We start from the raw sequence: 21636 nt of genomic DNA, 5'->3' as shown, positions 1-21636 counted from the left end.
GTATCCTCAAAACTGTCCAGGTTATCAAAATGAAGAAATTCTGAGAAACTGTCACTGCCAAAGGGAGACACAGTGATTAAATGCAAAGCGCTCCCCTGGATGGAATCCTGGGTCAGAATAAGGATACAAGGTGAAAGGCAAGGAAATCTGAATAAAGTGGGGATGTTAGTTAATAATAATGTACTAATATTAGTTCAATCATTTTAACAAAGGTACCACAGCAATGTAGGATATTAATAATAGCGAAGACTGGGTGTGGGATATATGGGGAACTCTCAGTACTATCTTTGTAACTTCTATTCTAACATCAAAGATACCTTTTAAAAAAATCAATTTACTTCACATTAAATCTTGAGTCCTAGCTCTTCAATAATGCAATGTCGAATCTGCGATCCAAAGATCAGAAGGTGAGTGCCCTGCAACCGCTACCTCTCTATAACCTGCAACCCTATTTACCAAGTAAAACAAGAAGAGAATGATGCTCCCAATCCCGTTTTCCAAACTTCATACAAGTGATCTAACTAGCAGAGCTTAATTCACCTACAGTACCTGACCTGCAATCCAGAAATGTGCATAGAATAATACAGAAAAGCACGCTGAGTACCAAGAGCAAAGAGATTCATCACACTTGCTCTCCCCAGCACCGAGGCCAAACATGACCCATTAATGACCTTGTGCTTACATTGTCCTACATGTATCTATGCTTCCCTAATTCACAGTCCCTTCCAACTTAAGGACCCTGGAACAATTTAAAAGGTGTTCTATACATGCTAGTGGGAAAGTTGGGGAGCAATCATAGTTTTAAAGGTCATTTTTCATATTCTATTCAACAAAATTTATCGGGCTTAAAATAGCTAAATTTTAAGGGAAAGAAATGAAGATACCTGTTTTGTATGAAAAATGCCATCCTAGTGGGGGTGACAACCTGTGAACACAAATCACTCTGCCACAAGGCAGAACACTGTAATGTCATCATGTTAACTGTGCAAACATCACACGTAAAATTATGAATATTTTTATTATAGACATATTAGTCAAATATTGCATGCATGTCCATACATCCTATATAATAAAACCCTAATATGCAAATCAACCAAACAGCGGAAGGACTGGTCACTATGATGTGCACTGACCACTAGGGGGCACTCAACACAGGGGCCAGAAGCCAGGCTCATGCCTGGCAAGCGCAGCTCCTTAGCACTGCCTCTTCCACTTCTGAGGCAGCGCTAAAGAGCAGCAAGCCCGGCTTCTGGAGGGAGAGCACAGCAGCGGTGGCGGGAACCTCTCTCTCCTCCAAGGCAGTGCTGAGGACCCCTGGGGGATATCTGACTGCCAGCTTAGGCCTGGAACCAGCAGTCAGACACCCCCAGAGGGGTCCCAGACTGCACGAGGGCTCTGAGGGATCCCCATCCCCCAAAGCACGAATGTTGTATAGTGGGCCTCTAGTCTAATTATAGCTACAGACAACTTACAATTGTAAATTTAGTTACATACATTTTCCAATCATCACCACACCATTTATTCACTGAAGTTTTATAAACAAGAAAATCTGTCAATTATCCCTACAATTAGTCTTTCTTATATGCTGAGCCTACCTCGAAGTATTCTCTTTAAACCCTTCAAACATGCCAGTGTTAGAACTGTTCAAGAAGCCCCTTCCCCTGGGGATTCAAATATTATTTATACGTATCTATCTGCAAGAACCTTACAATCGCTTGCAAGAAAATTAACAGGCAGAAAACAAAATCCAGCTACTTGAAGGTTAAGAAAATCCTGACTAAAGAAAATATGTGGCTACAGTCATCTGCTCTTAATACCTGTTTGGTGGGAACATGCACACACAGCACCCATTTTCTCTTCCATTTGATAGGTATTATTTTCCTAAAAGAAAATAGCCCTACAAGAAAATGTTCTAGCTGGGATTTGAAATCTAAAGATAGATATTAAGGGATTATGAAGTGAAGGCCAAATGGCATCACAGAGATCATCTACTTCAGCCTCTTAACCTTATACAGGATCTCTGACAGATCCAAATTTCACTTGCCTACTCCTACAGATGAGGTTCTTGAGGTTCTTGGTTTAAATATGCAACTAGTTGCCCTAACTGGTTTGGCTCAGTGGATAGAGCGTCAGCCTGTGGACTGAAAGGTCCCAGGTTCGATTCTGGTCAAGAGCATGCACCTTGGTTGCAGGCACATCCCCAGTGAGAAGTGTGCAGGAGGCAGCTGATCGATGTTACACTCTCATCGATGTTTCTAACTCTCTATCTCTCTCCCTTCCTCTCTATTAAAAAAACCAACAAAATATATATTTTTTAAAAAGCTTTAAATATGCAACTAGCACTACATGATGAAAAGGGTTTTTGCTGAGGGAAATTGGCCTCCCTTCTGCTTAATGCTTTCTGGAACTGGACAGAACACAATTGTTCCTTCTGTCTCCCCTGGAGCTGCTGAGTAACTTAAAGGAATCAAGTACATAGGTGGGATTCCATATGGCACTGTAAGGAACTGGCAGGCCTGTGCCTTTTAATTGAAGGAAGTTCTCTGAAGCTAAAGAAGCTGAACAATCAAGTTTAGTTAGTGTTGCTTGCAATTTTTAAAGAAAGGTAGCAAATAAGGATTGTTATATAAAATCCTCCTTAAAAAGAAAACAGGCAACAATAGCAACAAAACTATGTAGATCAAACAAAACATGTCTCTGTAAGATATTTATCCAGATGCCAGAGACAATTAGTGGGTTTCTTCCCAAAGTCACATTTTCTTTGGGCTCATCCTGAACTTCCTGCAAGACTATTGCTTGCAGGAAACTGTGGCCTAGAGGCAGTGGGTTTTGGATAAGCCTGGTATGAAACCTCAGCAATTTGCTTACCAGTTGTGTCACCCAGGGAGAGATTCTGGAGGGCTCTGAGTCGCATTTCCCATCTTCTAAAGACAGTGCATACCCCCTAGAGCCATCATGAGAAATGAGACAATGTTGTACGGTGCTTAGTGGTATGACTGGCCTACAGTAAGTGCAAACTAAGACTGGCTGAAAAATTTCTTGTCATGCTTCTCTTGACACACTCTTGTTCTTACTGCTTATTTTTAAAAGGTACTGTCTATAGGAAAAACTATCCCTGATGGGTTTTGAACAACAGAGTATAACAAGCCTGTTACTTACCAGTAAGAGCATTATAGCTTGGACTTGTATAAAAATAGTATGAGACGGCTGTTTTAATAACTATGTCACAATGCTGATTTCAGTTAAGCTCAAAACTAGCTAAAAACCCTCAGAAGCTTTACAGAGGGGCTGTTTCCAATCTGGGCATACTACCTCATAGACAAATCAATTGATTTTGGGGGAACCCAAATATGTTACTGTAGATTCACCACTATTTGATTTCAGATGGTTGGTGTGAGCACTGCCGAATCTGTGGCAACAAGAGTGTATTAAGAGTGTAAAGTGTGGCCTGGCCAACATGGCTCAGTGGTTGAGCACTGACCTAGATACCAGGAGGTCACGGTTCAATTCCAGTCAGGACACATGCCCAGGTTGCAAGTTTGATTCCCAGTGTGGGGTGTGCAGGAGGCAACCAATAGATAATTTTTCTCTCATCATTGACGTTTCTATCTCACTCTGCCTTTCCCTTCCTCTCTGAAATCAATAAAAAATATATATATTTTTAGAAGAGAGTATGGAGCATGGAATCATTTATTGTGGAGTGAATCCTGGCTCAGTTTCCCAATCTGTACAATAAGAATAATAATAGAATCTACCTCACAGGGTTGTCATGCAGATAAATGAGATAATGGAGATAAAGCTTTTAGGGAAAGCCTGGAACAGAAGCACTTTGTGCATTAGTGATGACGGTGGTGATGATGATGATGATATTATGTGATCAAAATACAAAAACGAGCAGAGGACTCTTCAATACTCAAACAAAGCTGGGAAATGTTTGCTCACCAAGATATAAATCATCTAACAGAAGTATTATTTAATCTCTATTTGGCATGTTTCTTGGCTCACTCTGCCAAATCACAAACAAGGAATAATAACAGAATGTCCTGATAGGTTAGGTCTCATTTAAGGTGCAAACAGCTTAATGGACTGCCCCCCTCCAAGGAATCATCTGTAGCTTAAAATCCCATGCCCACTCGGAACTAATATAACACTGTATGTCAACTGAAATTGAACAAAATTTGAGAAAAGATCCCATGCCTTAATGCCTTACATATAAAAATAATATCCTCCATGAAGTATGGTAGTAACCATACTTAAGTAAAAACTGCTGTTTGAATTTTAACCCTGCTATTCTGGCTTAGGCACTCACTCACTTGCTTAAACAATAGGGTAGTTTGCCTCAGCTTCCAGATTGCGATCTGGAGGCTAAGGCAATTTTCCTGTGCCTGAGGACCAGAACTACAGGAGATTGATTCCCACTGACTCAGTAGCTCCAGGAGTAGAAACTGTAGATAACCTTTAAAGATTAACAGCTCAGCTCTGCTTCTGTACTCTGCTTTTGCAAGATAGGGCCACATTCCAATGTCCAGCAGGATGTGGCTCGGAGCCATCCTGCAGGTTGTTCCCAGCATTTAGAATTTAGAACAAAGGAAAATTTTTGTGGTTTAGACCTTTAAAAGGATTACCTACACCTGGAACGGTGAGGTCCTGAGTGTAGTGCTCTCGCGGCCGTCCTGGCCAGTTCCATAAATCCTTGCCTGCTTTTTTAAATCAATTAGCAGCCACCGGTGGTCTTATTTTGACTCCAGGATTCTACCCCACAACACTCCAGAGTGCTCAGACTCCTGTCTGTCACACTCTTGTGTGTGTGTGTGTGTGTGTGTGTGTGTGTGTTGGGATGGGAGGGGACAGAAAATGAATCTAACCTTTGCTCCCCAGATCAGAGCACAATATTTGATCCAAAAAAGAAGATTGTTTTTTCTGATGACGGGAACAGATACTGCAGAGAAGTTGCTGTTCCTCAGAAATGTCTGCCTTCCTCGTTCCATTGCTCCTTCCTCTGCTTAAAGGTATCTCTGAAGCTCCCACTAGTCTAAGAACTACTATTATCTCCATCTTCATACTTACAAAAACCAACATGCACTTCTGAAACATGTAGAACACACCAAGGAGGCACAAAGAAAATACAATCTACATCCCACTCTGCCACTTCTTCCATGAGGCCAGCCCATTGACCCTGTTAGGAGTCACAGTCCTGGTTCTACGCACACACAGCAACTCGGCATCACAGGCACAGATAGGGTGGATTCCTTTGTTCGCTTTCAGTTATTGTTGTTGATGCCTTTACTTAGATGTTACATACCTCATAGGCATCCTTATCCCTGAGTCAAGTGGAATTTTAAATAGGCGCCTAATACCCCATATCAAACATGAACCATAATTTATGTGCCTATTGATGGGCACTTAAGTTGTTTTCTAGATTTTACTACTAAAAGCAGAACCACTGTGTATTGGGGGATGGGAGGGTAAGTCCTTACTTCATTTTTTCTTTTTTTTTTCTTCTTTTATTCTTTTACTACTGAGGCTAGATTTCTTCCGGGACTACTGGGTCAAAAGGATGTGAGTTAATTTTATTATGTTTGACCAGGTTATATAATTGTACTCTGTACCTGACTTTAGGTTGTTTTTCCCAAGACCCCAACCTCCCTGAATGTCCCCACAGCTCCATGCCCAGCACCTTCAGCAGGTTCTCATTTACCTGTGCCACAGATGGAAACCCCAATGTAGCCAGGGCCCTATGCCAAGGATCCCTATGACCTGGGCCAGGGAAAGGCGAGCCTATAGTTACTCTTATGGGAGACCAGTTAGTCCCCAGCCCCGCTGTTGAGAGGAAAATGATGTGTGTCTGGCATCCTGCATTGAAACTCACTAATTGTTCTACTGAAACAATGTTTATACAGTAGGTAGATGGAAGGGGACTAGAACCACAATAGTACTAGTACCATAGGAGAGATACATTAGGGTTGAAAGGGGAAGGATTGCCAGGCCAGTGTGGGAATCTGACCAGCATTTATACCACAGTTTTGATGGGACAGTACACTTCACATGTCAAACAGCAAATGCACTTCTAGGACACTACTTATTTCTGAACTGGGAACATATCTTGGCAACTTGTGAGAAACTCATGGTAGAGTCTAAGGCACAGCTATAGACACAGCAAGCTGATCACTTAACCATGGAGACTTTCTCCGTTAACACACTCCCTTGAGGTCAGGTGACAAAGAGTTGAAGGGCCCTGGGAGAGAGGGAGGCATACAGTGCCACTCCAGCAGGCCCCACCAGAACCCCTACTCTTGACTCCTCGCCCAAGGTCCAGCAGGACTCAGCTTCAGTTTCCTTATTCACAAAAGGTGGATAATACCCATAGGTATTTCATAGGTATAGTTTGAGAATTAAAGGAGACAACGCATGCAAAATGTTTAACATCAGATATGGTACATGTTAAGTCCTCAATAGATGTTATACATGACTGATTACTGTTATTGCACCTGTGTTATGGTTCCTCCTCCTCCTTCTAGAGTTCTGCGGCACAAGCTTACTCAAAAAAAAAAAAAAAAAAAGTTGCAATACATCTCAGCAGGCACCTCACATTACTGTAGTCTCTAAACATCTAAGATCTGCTGGGTGCTGAGGGTTGGCAGGGACTAGGGAGATAACAGTGATGATGACAACTAGCAAACATTTCTTCAGGACTTAAATCCATGGATAATTATACCTCCAGGAAAGTATTGATGGGGGGAAAAAAGCATGACCAAAATTCTGGCTGGCATGAGGGGAATGAGGCAAGGGGAAGCAGAATCATGGTCAGAGTGGCATCATTCAAAAAGGATTGAACTTGTGTTCTTGAGACTGGCCTGGAGTCCTCTGACAACTCATTCCACCCCTCCGCAATGCTTCTAATTCATACTGAGATCTTAAATTCCACGATTTAATTCTTCTCCATCAAGGCCACGCAGAGTCTTACTTTTGCAAAGCTGATTGGTCTCTGTGTGCTAAATCCTGGGGGAAATGAGGCACAGCACTTCCCTATTCTCCTTACACGGGCTCACCATTGCTTTCCAGCAGGTGCTGCATGTTGATAGAAAGTGAGGTAACCAGAGAGTCATCTTGCCTTGACTTGAGGCTCATTTCCCCCTTCTGATGACAATATGCTCATTTCAACCACTTCTGAAGAGAATGACTCTGTGGCCATCATGTTAGCAACCACTTGGATAGAATGGGACAACATTTTCTCTTGTGTTCCTGCCAAGTTTCCAACTCTAGAGATGTGGCTTTTAGGATTTCTCATAAAAGCCCAAATGGCAACATAAATAAACTTATCACAATAATTGCCACCCCCCTCCACCCTCCTCCAGCTTCCCAATGGAAACTCCTATCTTTCTTCTCAGTAGTTATCCTTCTTGAGCTCTCTAGGATTTATTACCTATGTGGAGCAATTCATCATTGAGGATAAATACCACTTTCTTCCACTGGCCCAGGCTTCGGGTGATTGTCATTTCTATATGGTCTGAATAATTAAATCTGGGCTGGGGGAAGAAGGAGACTGTTGAGATAATGGGTTGCATTTTTCAGAGTTATATGTTCACAGAACAAGAAATTTGCAGTGAACTTGATTTCTCTTGGGCACGCTGAAGGATACAACCACAGTGTTTTAAGTCAATGTGATAGGGTGAAAAGTGCATGAGTTTTGGAGGGACAGACAGTCCAAGTATTGGAAGTTGTGTGAATTTGGATAATTAAATAACTCTGAATGTTGGCTGCCTCATTTGTAACGTGGAGTTAAAATTTTCTATCTGCAGGATTCTTATAAGAATTAGAAATACTGCCCAGCCAGTGTGGCTCAGTGGTTGAGTGTTGGCCTATGAGGTCATGGTTCAATTTCCAGTCAGGGCACATGCCCAGGTTGCAGGTTTTATCCCTAGTGGGGGATGTACAGGAGGCAGCCAATCAATGATTCTCTCTCATCATTGATGTCTCTCTCTCCCTCTTTTTTCCTCCCTGATATCTATATCTATCTATCTATCTATCTATACTTTTTTTAAAAATTAGAAATACTACTTATAAAGTAACTAGTTTTTTACCCAGCACATAGTAGGTACTTAATCAATACTCATTATTGTGACTAATTTCACATAAAAAAAAATAGAATGGGGAGAGAATTTACAATGTATTAGTTTAGTTTTTTAATAATATTGTTTTCTATAAATGTAGTGAAGAATAATATATCTTTCAAAATATGTAATAACTAAGCCTGAAGAGGTATAATCATTTGAGATAGTCAGGATGGAATACTCAGTCTTAGTCCTGTCCTTAGCAAGGGTCTTTCAAAGAGAAGTTTCTACATAGATCATTCAAGACGAGGGAGCCCTCCCCACAAGGGGAACCAAGATGGTGGCAATTTGAAACAACTTTGGAAATGAATATTGGTCTAAGAATATTAAGTGTGATTGGTTGTCCTCTCTCATTAATGAAATAATGCATTCAACAAACGTTTATTGAGCACCTACCCTGTGTCAGGCTTTGTTGAAGGTCTTAGAATAAAACAAAAGTCTGAGCTCATGAGACTTCCTGACCTCCCATAAATATCCCCATCACCAGATCAGGGGCAGAGGCCCTGAAAGCAAATGTTCTAGAATATTGCTGTCCAAGAGGGTTGGTAGCCACTAGCTACATGTGGTTATTCAATTCAAATTTTTATTTTAATTAATTAAAATTAAATGAAATTTGAAATCCAGCTCCTTAGTGGCATTGGCCACATTTCAAGTGCTCAGCAGCCACATGTGTCTACCCTAATGGATATTAGAGATACAGAATACTTCCATTATCACAGAAAGTTCTACTGGATGGCACTGTCTCTGGAGGCGTTGCATGCTAATACTGAGCAAGCTGAAACACATCCACTAAACTACAGATTCTGAGGTGCAATCACAATGCATCCACAGCCATCTAGCCTGCCAGACTGTCCCAAATGTGCTCTCCATGGAGGGCTCTGAGGCTGGGCTAGCTCTTCTCCTTGAACATCCTCAGGCAGTAGAAGGGACCCCAGCTCACCTATACTTACATTCAAGTTTTCTTCCCTGGAAAAACATGCCTGGTTAGATCTTATCTACAAAGGACCTATTTACTAACCCATCCCCTCAGACACCCTTCAACCCACTGTTTGGTCCCCCATTTTGTTTTTCCCAGGGAGCCCCAATCTTGTGGCCCTCATGTTTAATTTCAGATATCCAGTCTAGGTCTCTTCTGCCTTGCTACTGTGTTTGGACATAGGCTACCAGATCTCATCCTTGGCATGCTCTCTCAGAAACCACTTTGTATCTGCTCCCTGGCCATCATATGCCACTTGGTGCAGAGTGTCTTACATCACCTGGGAATGGTCACAGTGGACCAACCATTTTAGAATACCAGGATATTCTTTAGTAAATTACTATGTCTCAAAACTCTCTGGTAACTGGATTCATGCTTGAAGTGTTCTTGGACAAATAAGCTAGGCACACAAAACTGAACTTCTGACTCATGTGGACTCACTAATTCTAACTGTTTATAACTTGTAACTTGAAAACAATGCAGAAAACTCAGTACAATCTCTCATAGTGGAAGAATGCAATGACCTGGATAATTAAAAAGAAGAAGAAAAAAAAAAACCCAAAACTTTCAGTTTGATTTTAGAATGAATAAAAGAATTGATTCTCTCATGTAACAAATTTATCTTCCTAATTACTTTGTACCTGGGCTAAAATTAAAAACAGTGTCCCTTGTTATGCACCTATCATGCATAGAAGGAGATGGGGGTGGGGGAAATGTCAGTGAGGGACAGCTAATATGGGGTTTTAAAGTTTTGTAGGCGGGAGGATTTCATAAAGTTGAGGATTTGTGCATGAGGAGCAAAGAGCTAGTGGTATAGAAATAAACTTATTTGTGCATTATATTTTTACATTGTTCTTTTTTAATTGTTTCCCTACTCTTTTTCCTTTCCAAAAGCTACTTCCACCCTCTTATGGATGGCTTGACCTGCTCATTTTGCCTTCCTGTTCATTTCCTCCCTTTGGGCAGATCCTTTCATTCTGAAAACATGGATTCTTAGCTTCCTACTTCCCACTCTCCCCTGAATGCACCCAGCATGTTCCTGCCTCAGACCATCTACACTATTGTCCTCTCTCTGAAACAGCTGTTCTCTGATAGAATACAGGTTTAGTCCCTCACCTAATTCAAGGATTTTTCCAGAAAACTCTTCCCTAACTGCTCTATCCCATTTTTCTTTCTTTTTAAAATTTTACAATAGTTTCATAAGTTGAGATTTCATGTATGTATATATGTATAGACTATCTTGCCTCACTAGAATATAACTCCCATGAGGGTAGAGACTATATCAGATGACTCATGCTGAGTAATAAGCCTCTGGAAAATTTAGTGGCCAAAAACAGCAGCCATTCTTTAAGCTCAGAATTCTACACTTTGGCTATCTGGGCTGGGCCCAACTGTGTGGTCCTCTAGTCTAGGTCAGGCTTGGTTGTTCTTGACCGAAGCTTACTCCAACATCTATATTTGTTACCCAGTGAGCAGAAGGTTGGCTGACTCTTGGCTGGAGGGTCTTGGTGGTTTTTCCCATGTGACTTCTTATCTCTAGCTGGATAGGTTGGGTTTTATATGGTGGTGAGGGTCCCAATGCACAAGTGCTATGCATGCCTCTGAATGAGTTGCATTTGTGACAGTCCCATCAACCAACCCAGATTCAAAAGTCCTCCATGCAGAAAGAGGAATCCATGCTTTATTTTTACAAACTATCCCAGGGTTATTTTTACAAACTATCTGTTTGATTCACTTTTGTATCTCTAGTATAAATGCAGGCTCTCAATAAATACAATTTGAATTAATAAATTGAGTTCATTCTAGAGGGCTAGAAACAGGAAACACAAAATCTGCCAGAACACCATCACAACTGGATGCTACTGCTGTGACTGTCACTTCTGTATTCCCATCATCCCCCGGCCCCACCATTCCCAAAGAAGATGTGCACCAAAGCTTTCTCTATGCATACGCAAGGCTGGCTCAAGGCATGGAATCAGATGGAGCTTCTGATTGGCCCAGCCTTGTTCATGTGACTGCCCTGGCTTTTAAAAGGTGGTGGGGGGAAAGACAAGCTAGAAATACAGACACACATTGGGGAAATTCTCACAAAAGAAGGAGATGGATTCTGAAGAGATCAGTCCTCCCTAAGTCCCCACAGGTGTCCAGTAAACACATACTATATATTTAGAAACTGTTATAAACTGTTCTAATGCCTATTTTTTGTTAATTGATAATGACAGCTGATATCCATCTGGACTACACACACATACATACATACATACATACACACACACACACACACACACCATGTAAACATTAATTTGTAGATGATGAAACTTTTAAATTTAGTCAAATAATTTCTTTTTCTGGAAACAGCTGTTCATTGAATGAATTAATTATATTGCGCCTTTAAAAAATCATTTGGATTGCATATAGAGGCTGCAAAGTTCTCTGTGTATAGAATGCTTGCTACTCATTTATCTCACACAGGAATCCCTAGGATGACTTGGGGAAAGTGCTGTGACTGTCATTTAAAGCAGTCATGGGGAATAACACACAAAGACCAGGCACCACTGTCCCTTGAATAAATATGTGCATCCAAAAGTAGAAGACCTAGAATTGGTTACTGTCATGCAGAGCAGAAGACAATTTCAAATGGGTTACATAAATACTCAGAAGCAATAATAGGATCTGTGGCTTTTAAATCAAAGTCTCTTACGAAAAAGGGGGAGCTATAGAAAATACCTAACCCACACAAACTGGTATAATTTTTCATTATGCCCTCCAGTGTTTAGAAGACAGTTATATAACCACCACCCTGACACACACACACATGCTGAACAATGCCCAACTTGGATCCAATACTACTTTTGTTTTTTTAACTCTCTACCTAGAAAGGGAAATCATGCTGGTGAACTTAGATCTAAGTGGGGTGTCATTCAGGATGAAACTCTTCACTTCAGATCTTATGGGTTTCAAGGGGTCCAAGGAGGCTAGAGGCAAGTCAGGCAGCACCCAAATGCCTGCCCACATCCCGCTGCCCTTTCCCTGCCACAATCTGTCAGCCTCATTTCCCAGTGCCAGCTCCTGCATTTCTCTAACTATGAAGTCTGCTTTCCTGCCTATTTGGCAGCAGCAAACACAGAATCAACACTCCCCAATCCAGCCATGCTCAACCAGTGGCCAAGGGACTAGTATCCGAGGCATAGTTTCCTCGCCCTTCTATCAGGGTAATTCTGAGGCATATGTTCTCCCCTAAGAACAAACATCTCCCAGGTTTCCCCAGTGGGGATGAAGCTTCAGTAGCCCATAGAGGCAGCCTCTGGACAAAGCCCGCTTTCCTGGCTGCTTCCCCTTTCCTGCTTTATTCCCGTCCATTGTCAGAGCCTCCTTCACCTCCTTCCTGGCTGGCTCAGAGTTAGTTTATGGAGGAACCCAAACCAATACAAAGCTCCAGCCTTCCAACCACCCCTACCCCCAACACACATCCTTTCCTAGCACTTGGGTTGGTCCTTGGAGCTTCTTGCTTTTAGGATAAGGTCCAGGTGAAAACTCAGAACCCCAAGCAAAGCATCCTGTCGAGCCCTGTGAGCTGTCTATATCTTAAAGAGAAGAAAGGATCTGAGGGCAAGCTGGGTAGATAGATGGGACTGAAGGGGGGGATGCCAAGAGTATGGGTCATGAAGCACAGCACACCCCAGAAGGAGGCAGGAAGGGGTCCATCCTCTCTCCCTCCCTTGCTTGGGAAAAGCTGTGGTAGAGGACGCGGCTCTAAGGCAATCAGAATGTGGCAGATGAAGCCCATCACCTTAACTACCAGGAACTTCTGTGCCGTCACTAAGCCTCCATTTCCTCGTATTTAAAATGGGAATAATAATAATAAAAGTACCTACCTCTGGAAGCTGTTAGAAGTAAATGAAATAGTTGTCTGGCTGGTTGAACATCGACCTAAGAACCAGGAGGTCATGGTTTGATTCCTGGTCAGGGCACATGTGTGGGGCATGCAGGAGGCAGCTGATCAATGATTCTCTGTTATCACTGATGTTTCTATCTCTCTCTCCCTCTCCCTTCCTCTCTGAAATCAATAAAAATATTTTTAAATGAAATAGTCCACATAAAGCATTAAGCACAGTGCCTGCCACACAATAAATGTATCATTTTATTATTCATTAATACTGTCTCAGGATTACCTTTCTAACGTGAATACCACTAAACCTTAAATTTCTATGTGTCCTCCTGACCTGCTAAGGATCCAAGACCAAAGCACATGGTAACTTAAACAGTCAGTTGGCACCATCTGTTTCTGTCTTCTCCCTCCTGCTCTCTCACCAGCGCACACGCACCAGGCTACCCACTGCTGTCCCTGCCCATTTCCTTCCTGCTCTGTGACGTGGCAACCCCAGGGCGAGGGTGTGGAAGGACGGGAATGTCACGTGCTTCAAACCATGCAGAGCAACTGCAAGGAAAACAAAAAGCAGAAAGGACCCGCAATACTCATGGATACAGATTACCCCTCGTGTGAAAGCACCTTATCCCGCATCCTTTCCTGCCCAGCCTGCGCCACTGCCTCGCCGCAGGAGCCGCTCGGCTGCCCGGGCAGCCTTCCAGAGAAGTCTTTCAGGCCAGGCGCTTGCAGCAGATGTGATCATTATAAAACGCACCATCAGAGGGCCTGGGTATTTATCTGTTTGCCTCAATTTCAATTTTTACTACCTTCCCTTTAAAGACAGCTAGACACAGATTGAGCCATAAACTGTCAGATTCCCTGTGTTACGAGGCTACCAATTTCCTGAAGTGCGAGATGATTTAAACCCCCGATCAGGACAGATAGGCAGATACACTGCAGCTCCAGTAGGAGCTGTAAAGCTCTCAAGCCCCTTTAACCTCCATCAGCTCGGCGTATTGATAGGGACACGGAGACAATAATTGCACCTTCGGAATGAGAGGCAGTTCATCGGAAACCGGCCTGTGCTGGCTGGAAGTGATGGTGGACTCCTCACCACAAGCCCCCCTTTCCCTCCGACCCCAGCAGGTTCAGGCTGACAATGTGCTGTCAAGACTCAGGAAGATGGTGCAAACTGCAAGAGTCAGAGGAGGCAGGCTGGCAGGAATCCTGCCTGTGAAGTCTTTTTTGGAAGCCAGCCATGTCCAAGCTGATACACTTGCAAAGACCAAGCCACACAAGTCCTCTGTGTCACTAGTTGCTAGTTTTTTTTTTGTTGTTGTTGTTTGTTTTGTTTTTACCGTTGTCTTTGTTCTGAGCATGATCTTGGTTGGCGATTTGTTTTTCCTCTGGATGGACAAGATGGAGGAGAAGACAGGAGATATACTTTTGAAGATGATTTCCCAGATGGAACTCTTTGCCTGGCAACTTTAACACCTTTGAAGCTTGCCTGGTTCTGGCAGATAAGGATTTGAATGCTACCAGTTGAGCTGGGAAGTGATCCCAGGAAACGGCGGTAGGGGAGGAAGGGAGAGAAGTGGGGGCAGGAAGGAAGGGAGCCAGGATGCAATATGTTAATGAGCAGGTTTTTATTGTCAGCACCTGGGACTCGGTCGTATGAGGGCTCCTGGGTGGACGCATCCACTCCAGCGCTGCCCCACTGCAGGGGCAAGCAAGCAGTGTGTTTACCCACAGTTCCTGAAGGAGGGCTGCTTCCAGGTGGGAACGCTGAGCACAGAGCCAGGCCATGGGAATGCACAGGCAGTGCACCAGCAGCATCTGCTACAAGCCCCGTTCCAGGCACAGGAGCAGCTGGTGGCCGGGAGCCAAAGCAAGCACCAGGAAAACCCGATCCTGGGAAGAGCCAGCAGCCCTAGGAGAGGAAACGGCGCTCCGAACATGGAACATGTGGTGATGTTTTGCTAGGCGCGCTATTGTGGGCTCTGAAAGGGGCCCTCCGAGAGGATTTGCAATGCCTATCAAGCCGTCCAGAGAGGAGCTTCCAGCTCAGCGGTGTGGTGGCATTTGGTGGGTAACAGGCATGGAAAGGCGGAGGCCTGCTGGGACTTGGGGCTAATTAAATGCAATCCTGTTCCTCCTTCCTTTGCTGCCGAAACACATAAGCCCAAATCTCCTAAAAAGCTCGAAATTTGCAGCCATATTCATCTCTTTAATTACCGTGTCTGGTTCGCTTTACTTGTGGGCTTGGGAGCTTTTTACAGCACTTTCACATCTCTGTGCAAGGTGTCAAAGAATCATAAAGACCCAGGCGGGCGAGAAGGAGGGGGTGGGGGGTAGGGGAACGAGACAATGCTCACTCGGGCCAATGACTGTGCTCCCGGCCTTTCTTTACATCACTACAAAGGCATGTCAACCGCTCAAAACCGAAGGGACAACAAGCTGGCAAAGCACTGAGGCCTGAGGGACCCAGGACTAGGTTTGATTGGAAAAAGGCAGCCAAAGCTGCTTGTGGAGGGAGGCCTGGGTATGTCACTGGGTCCTGCCTTCAGCCCAAGGACCTCTTTTCCAGTTGCTAAGAGTGTTGCTGGCATTCGGCTCATGGCCTGCCTCCTCTGAGGGCGCGACCCTTAGCTGAAGGGAGCTGCCATGTCCATGTTCCTGGGAGTAACCCCCCCTTCAATAAGGTCCAAGTGGGTGCAAGCCCCTTCCTCCTCGCCTCACTTGGGACATCTCTGAAAAACCATCCCAGCTCCAGAGCTCCCTGTGGCAACTGCAGCCCAGCTCCTCTCCTCTGCCTGCTCCCCTCTCTCACAGATGCTGAGAGCATCCCCAGGGAGCTTCCTCCTAAGAAAATGCACCTCGGAGTATGTTTCTCCAGAACCCAAGGTAAGGCAGCTGAATGCCAGATGTGCTGCAGCCCTGGCCAGCTGTTCCTGGAGAGCACTGTCTGGAGCAGGGGTGTCGAACTCAATCAGAGAAGGGGCCAAAATCTAAAATCCAGCCTAAATCGCAGGCCGAATGGTTTACTGAACAGTCATAAACTGTCATTGTGATGAAAACGCAGCGGAGTGCAGTGATGACAGCGCGGTGTGGGCCACATTGCAAGGCCTGGTGGGACGGATTTGGCCCGTGGGCCTTGTGTTTGACACATGTGGTCTGGAGGAAAACATGGACGGGCAGAAAGACACACCCAGGGTGGGTAAGCGGGCACCAGATGCCTGGTATTTCCCCGTATATTACCCCGCCGTGTTCTCACAGCACCCAGATAGATAGATGAGCACATTCAGTATGATTGAAAACGTTGGTGCAAATTTCTACAGTGCAAAATGAATAACTACTACCATCCAAAAGGTAACAAGGCAAATGAGAAATTTGGGATATGTGCAACATGATAGAAAAAAAAAAAGTAATTTTCTTAATATATAAAGAACACTTGAAAATTAATTTTTAAAAGACTAGCAACCAAAAATAGTAAAAAGGCAAAGAGGGTGAATGGAGTTTGCAGGAAAAAAGAACAAATTACAAAATGGCCTTTTCACTTATAAAAAATATTCCATCTTCCTCATAAGAGAATAAATGTGAATGATTGCTAACCCGAGATGTCATTCACACCTAACAGGTGGATCAAGACCAAAGAGTTGAGTAGCATGCTGTGTGGGCAGGTGTGCGAAGTAACAGGTATTCTCATAAAATCCTGGCAGGTGCATAAATTGATACAACCCTTTGGGAGGCAAATCGGCAGTTTTAAATGCACATATGCTTTGGCTCCTCAAGGATTTGTCTCTAAGTATTTATAAATCCAAAAAGTATGCAAAGGTGTCCATACAGGGTTGTTCATTGTAACATGGCTTATGTAGCAAAAGACCAGAAATCATCAAAACATTCATCATTGCATGCTAGAGTCAACATATGTATAGTAAACCCATCAACAACACACTCTTCAGCCCAGTCCCTGCTCAGCCTGCAGAGGATCGGTGTGGGGGCCAGCCAAGCATGAGGCCAAAAGAGAAGGCTGTACAGGCTACCAGTCAGGCAGGGCCCGCCCCCCGCCTGCCCAGCCACCCAATCGCTTTTCTGGGTTTGGTCAACTTGGCCATCGCTCTGGGCAGCAGTCCTGGATTAAATTACCTTTGCAATTCATGATAAATGGGGGTAAAAACACCCTTATCACCAGTTATATTTTACCAGACATGGTGTTGGTTGTTCTGACTATCATCAGTCTTTCACTTTAAGAAAAGATTATTTCTAGGATAAGTTTAAATTATGTTAATTTTTGGATGTTCAAACCAATCCTAAAGAATTTTTTTTTCCCAGTACTCTTCCGCCAGGGAGTTTATTAAATAGCTTTCATCACAGAATGATTTAAAAGCAAATCTTCCCTAGGTTCATCCTATTTGTTATGGTCTTGAGCATCTTTATTCAGAAGAGTTCTGAGAGGTTTATATAATTCTGTCAGCCATAAATTTCTGTGTTAAGGGAGTAAGAACCTTTGGAGCGAAACTCTCTAAAAATATTTTTCAAGATACTAATTCCTGAAAAAAAAAAAAAATTAACAAAGAAACAAACCAGAATGGAAAAAAAGGAAAAAACAAACCCGAAAGCCTCAGCAATGTTCACCTGCTTCTTCTCGACTGGAATCAAAATTCTCAAAAAGCCCCCAGATGTTCTTTAGAGATAAAACTACAATGGTGGAAGAGGAGGTTAGGAGAGTTCCAGGTACCTCTGTCCACTGCCCCTCCACTAATGCCCGTTCTCCTTGCCACAAAGAGGCCTGGAGGTCTATTCACAGCAGGATGCATCGACACAGGCACAGTGTCCGGGTTCTGTGCCACACTCTGTAGAAAAACTTCCAAGGCTCATAACCTCAGAATCCCACACCCAGAATTCCGATCCCTGAAAAAACTGGACCAGCATTCTCAACTCCCTGCCTCAGCTGCACAGCCCAATCCCTTGTACGTTGCAACAAAGCCTGAGGAAGAGATGAATTGTGCTGGGCCTCGTCAATTCACTGCAGGCGTCCAAATGTCATAAGGTGCGGGGATACCACTTTATTTGTGTAGCTCTTGAGATAAGCCGGGGGAGGGGATGCTGTGTTGGGGATCTGGAAAACCATCCTCTGTGCTACACAAATGAACGAATGCATCATCCATCACTGGTGCTTGAAAGGACTCTGGATCACGTGAGGCATTATTTTCCACTGAAACCTGCACGTTGTTTTTAATTGCTCTACCTAAATGCATGACAGGACACTTGCTTGGAGTTCAGATAGCAACTCCTCCATCAGGCCTTTTGGCAGCTTCGGAGTGAGCGAGGTTCTTGGCAAGGAGGCTCTCTTAGCTGTGTGTTGATTAATAACTTGCGCTGCCCCCTCTCATTCTCTCATCCTCCCTTCCCCACAGCCCTTCCCCCTTCTCCCAATACATTTTCCCACAAAGCCCTGGGCTCCCTTCAATCCCAGGCCAGGAATTGGATGGATGCAGGGCCCAGACGCTCTAGAGGGAGTCTGTGCTGGTGTTTGAGCCACAGCAAATGAAGTGAGTGCGAAGGGACTGGCAGGGAGCCTGCTTCTGCCTCCTCGGGCTGATGTATCGTGGGAAGCGGTGCCAGGGGCTGGTGGGGACAGCCCGTTTTATTAGGAGTCAAGGCTGCAACATGGAGCCTTTCCAAAAGCGTCTTTCAGATGTCCTTGCTACTCCTCTCATAAACCAAGATTAACCCCAAGCGAAGCACATTTGCTGGAGAGAGCCTGTAAATTTTAGCCCACCGTGGCCCTGAAGTGCTGGCCTTGCATCTGGCAAACACAAAGCCAAACAAATGAGCAGCCACTCGCTTGCTTCCCCTCCATGCAGTGCAGGGCACGCCTCTCAGGAAGCAGGTTTACAGCATGGGGAGCCCAACACTTTTTTTTTCTGGGACAGAGTCCCCCCTCCTCAGCACATCCCCTCACTCGTTGCCAGAGCCAGCTTCAGGGTGTGCACCCTGAGCCATTGTGGCCAGTCAGATGCCACAGCTGGTTTTATGTTTGGCCACTACCCTCTTAAAATCCTTGCTATGTTTTCATTTTGCGGTGGGACCTGCACATCATGTAGCCAGCTCTGCTCCTGGCTTTATGGATCCTGACCCAGAGAGGACCTGCTGGGAGGACAGCTTCTGCTCAAACACCTCCTGGGGTTTGTTTTTTGACATGAGGCTGCGGAGTCTGCAATATGGGGGCTGGCCAAGTACTCACAACTTCATGGCGATAGAGTTCTTTATTGCCAAAGCCCCCTTGGCGATATTTTTGAAACACTGTAGAAATTAATGCTTACCAAGTGATTAGTAAATCCCAGGCCCTGTTCTAAGCACTTTCGTGCATTTTATCCTATAATCCTTACAATAGCATTGCCAGGCAGGCACCATCATTACCCCATTTGAAAGACGAGGAAAAGGACTCTCAGAGAGTTCAAGTAATTTGCCTCAAATCAAACTCAGATGCAGTTAACTCCAAATCACGTCATTTTAACCACTAGACCATACAGCTTGATTATAAAGGGAAAATATGTTCTCCATCTCATTGGCGGTAAGATTCATGATTGACGTGTTGATTTTGAGAATGAGTTTGGAGATGAAGCCTGGATGGAAGGGAAAAAGTAATAGAAAAACATGTTTTCCCACCGAGTACACAGGAGATTATATATTGATAATGCCAGAGTGCCGTGAAGAAACAAGAATCTCCTGTAACTTTTCCTGTCCCCTTTGGTCTGGGCATTTCCTTTAAGGCTGTTGGCGTGGGCAGCTGTGAAAGCTTTGGCTCTAGGACTGGGGATCCATTATCCCAAAATGGGTTCCAGGCCTTCCAGCCCTCTGATTTCTCCAATGCTTTCAGCAGAACAAGGATAGTCCCAGAAGCCAGCATCAGGGAATTATCTATGATAAACCATTGTCATCTAATAATCAGAGGCAATGTTTATTCATTGTTATGAACCAGTTTGCAAGTATAAACTTATTTAATCTACAAAACAACCATGTGAGGCAAGCATTTTCATTGTATTTTACAGGTGAGGAAACTGAGGCCCAGAGAGATGAAGCAATGTGGTAAGGTCCCTTAGCTGGTAACTTTCAGAGACAGGTTTTGAATTAAGGCAGTCCAGGGCAAGAACCATGCTCTTCAGCCCTATTCTGTATGAAAGCTGTGTGTCCCCTGTCAAAGACACTGCACTGAGGACAGAAATCTAGAGAGATGAGTAACAAAGAGCAGAAGGACCGGTGGGTTTCCTGATCTCGGAACCATATGCCCTTTCTCTCTGACCTCCCCTTTTTCACCTAACACTGACTGAATGCTTGTTCACTGGGAATGAGACCTCTTGGGCCAGCACCGGGGGCTAAATGGTTCTTTATTGATCTGGGTTACATTTTAGATATGTCCATAACTCAAGAATCTAATCTTCCTCAATTTCCTTACTACACCTACAAGGGAATGAAAGCTATGTAATCTGAGGGAACCTAGTTCTTGACAGTTATTTCTTGTAAAACCACTCACCAGGAATAGATTTCCTAAGTGAATGAAGAAGAGATTTCATGAACCCTGCTATATCTCCTTTAATTTCTCACTGCCCCCCTGAGAGGAAGGTATCATTAGCTCCATTAGACGGGAAAGCAAGGGTTCAAGCAAGTTTAGTAACTTGTCCAAAGTCCCACTGCAAGTACATGAGCTGAGGATTCCAATTTCACACAGCTAAAACGAAACCCAGGGTCTAAGCCGACATAACCTCTCCAACTACTGTGCAATGAAACCCAGCACCCACCCACCCTCTTGCATGGAACCGTGTAGCATCTTATCTCTCCACATGTAATGGGCTGCCAAGATCAGGTATAGCCTCCAAGCGTCCACACCATGGTTTCCTAGTCAGTACTGGATACTCACTGATGTTTTCTCACATCTGAAGAGGTTCTTAGCAAACCTTTTTTCTTAGGACTATATTATACTAATTCGGAATTTGATGGGACAATTTCATGATTACAGAATATAGTAATAGCAACTTACCATCTACCAACACTATTCATCTTCTTTTTCTTCCTCTTCTTCCCTTTAATTCTGTAAGGGTAAGAAAGGAGTCATACTTTAGAAAAAGCATCACACCAGATGTCATTCACTTTGCAGCTGTAGAGGTTACTGTGAATGGAAGGAGCCCATAAAAAGAATGAGAGCTTTCCCCCCTCATTCTATCCCCTCACCACCACCATACAGATGTAAGCACATAGGTGAGCACGCACACACACACACACACACACACACACCACACACACACTCGCACTCTCATACAGATTCACACAGGCAATCCCAGATTATGCATACCTACATGCACACACATGTGTATGCTCACACATGCATGCACACCCAGGCCCTCATACACACACAATGAATTGCTCATTCCCTCATCAAATGATCCGGACCCACTGACGGGGTACAGAGGTTCTTAGAATGCAGACCATCCAGGTAAACAGTGTCCTGTTCTGAGAAGCGCCTTTTCCCTCTACTCTGAGACTCACTCCCTCTTCGCCTGGAAGCCAGCCTTGGGATTAACAAAGACTACTGTCATTTCCCCACAATGACAGCAAGTGGCTCCCCACTGTCAGCAGAATTTCCAATTGGTGGGCAGCACTGTCTATCCATTGCCCAGTCT

The 21636-nt window shown here is 44.0% G+C and overlaps 1 pseudogene; it reads left to right on the top strand.

The window, feature by feature from the left end:
- Window positions 1-377: 377 nt before the first annotated feature.
- The window catches only part of LOC118703657, a 36836-nt pseudogene continuing 15577 nt past the window's right edge, over window positions 378-21636 (top strand).

This window comes from Pipistrellus kuhlii, unplaced genomic scaffold (genome assembly GCF_014108245.1).
Source record: "Pipistrellus kuhlii isolate mPipKuh1 unplaced genomic scaffold, mPipKuh1.p scaffold_m20_p_4, whole genome shotgun sequence".
NCBI lineage: Eukaryota > Metazoa > Chordata > Mammalia > Chiroptera > Vespertilionidae > Pipistrellus > Pipistrellus kuhlii.
The sequence above is the reverse complement of the archived record's forward strand: the minus strand, read 5'-3'. Positions and strand labels throughout refer to the sequence as shown.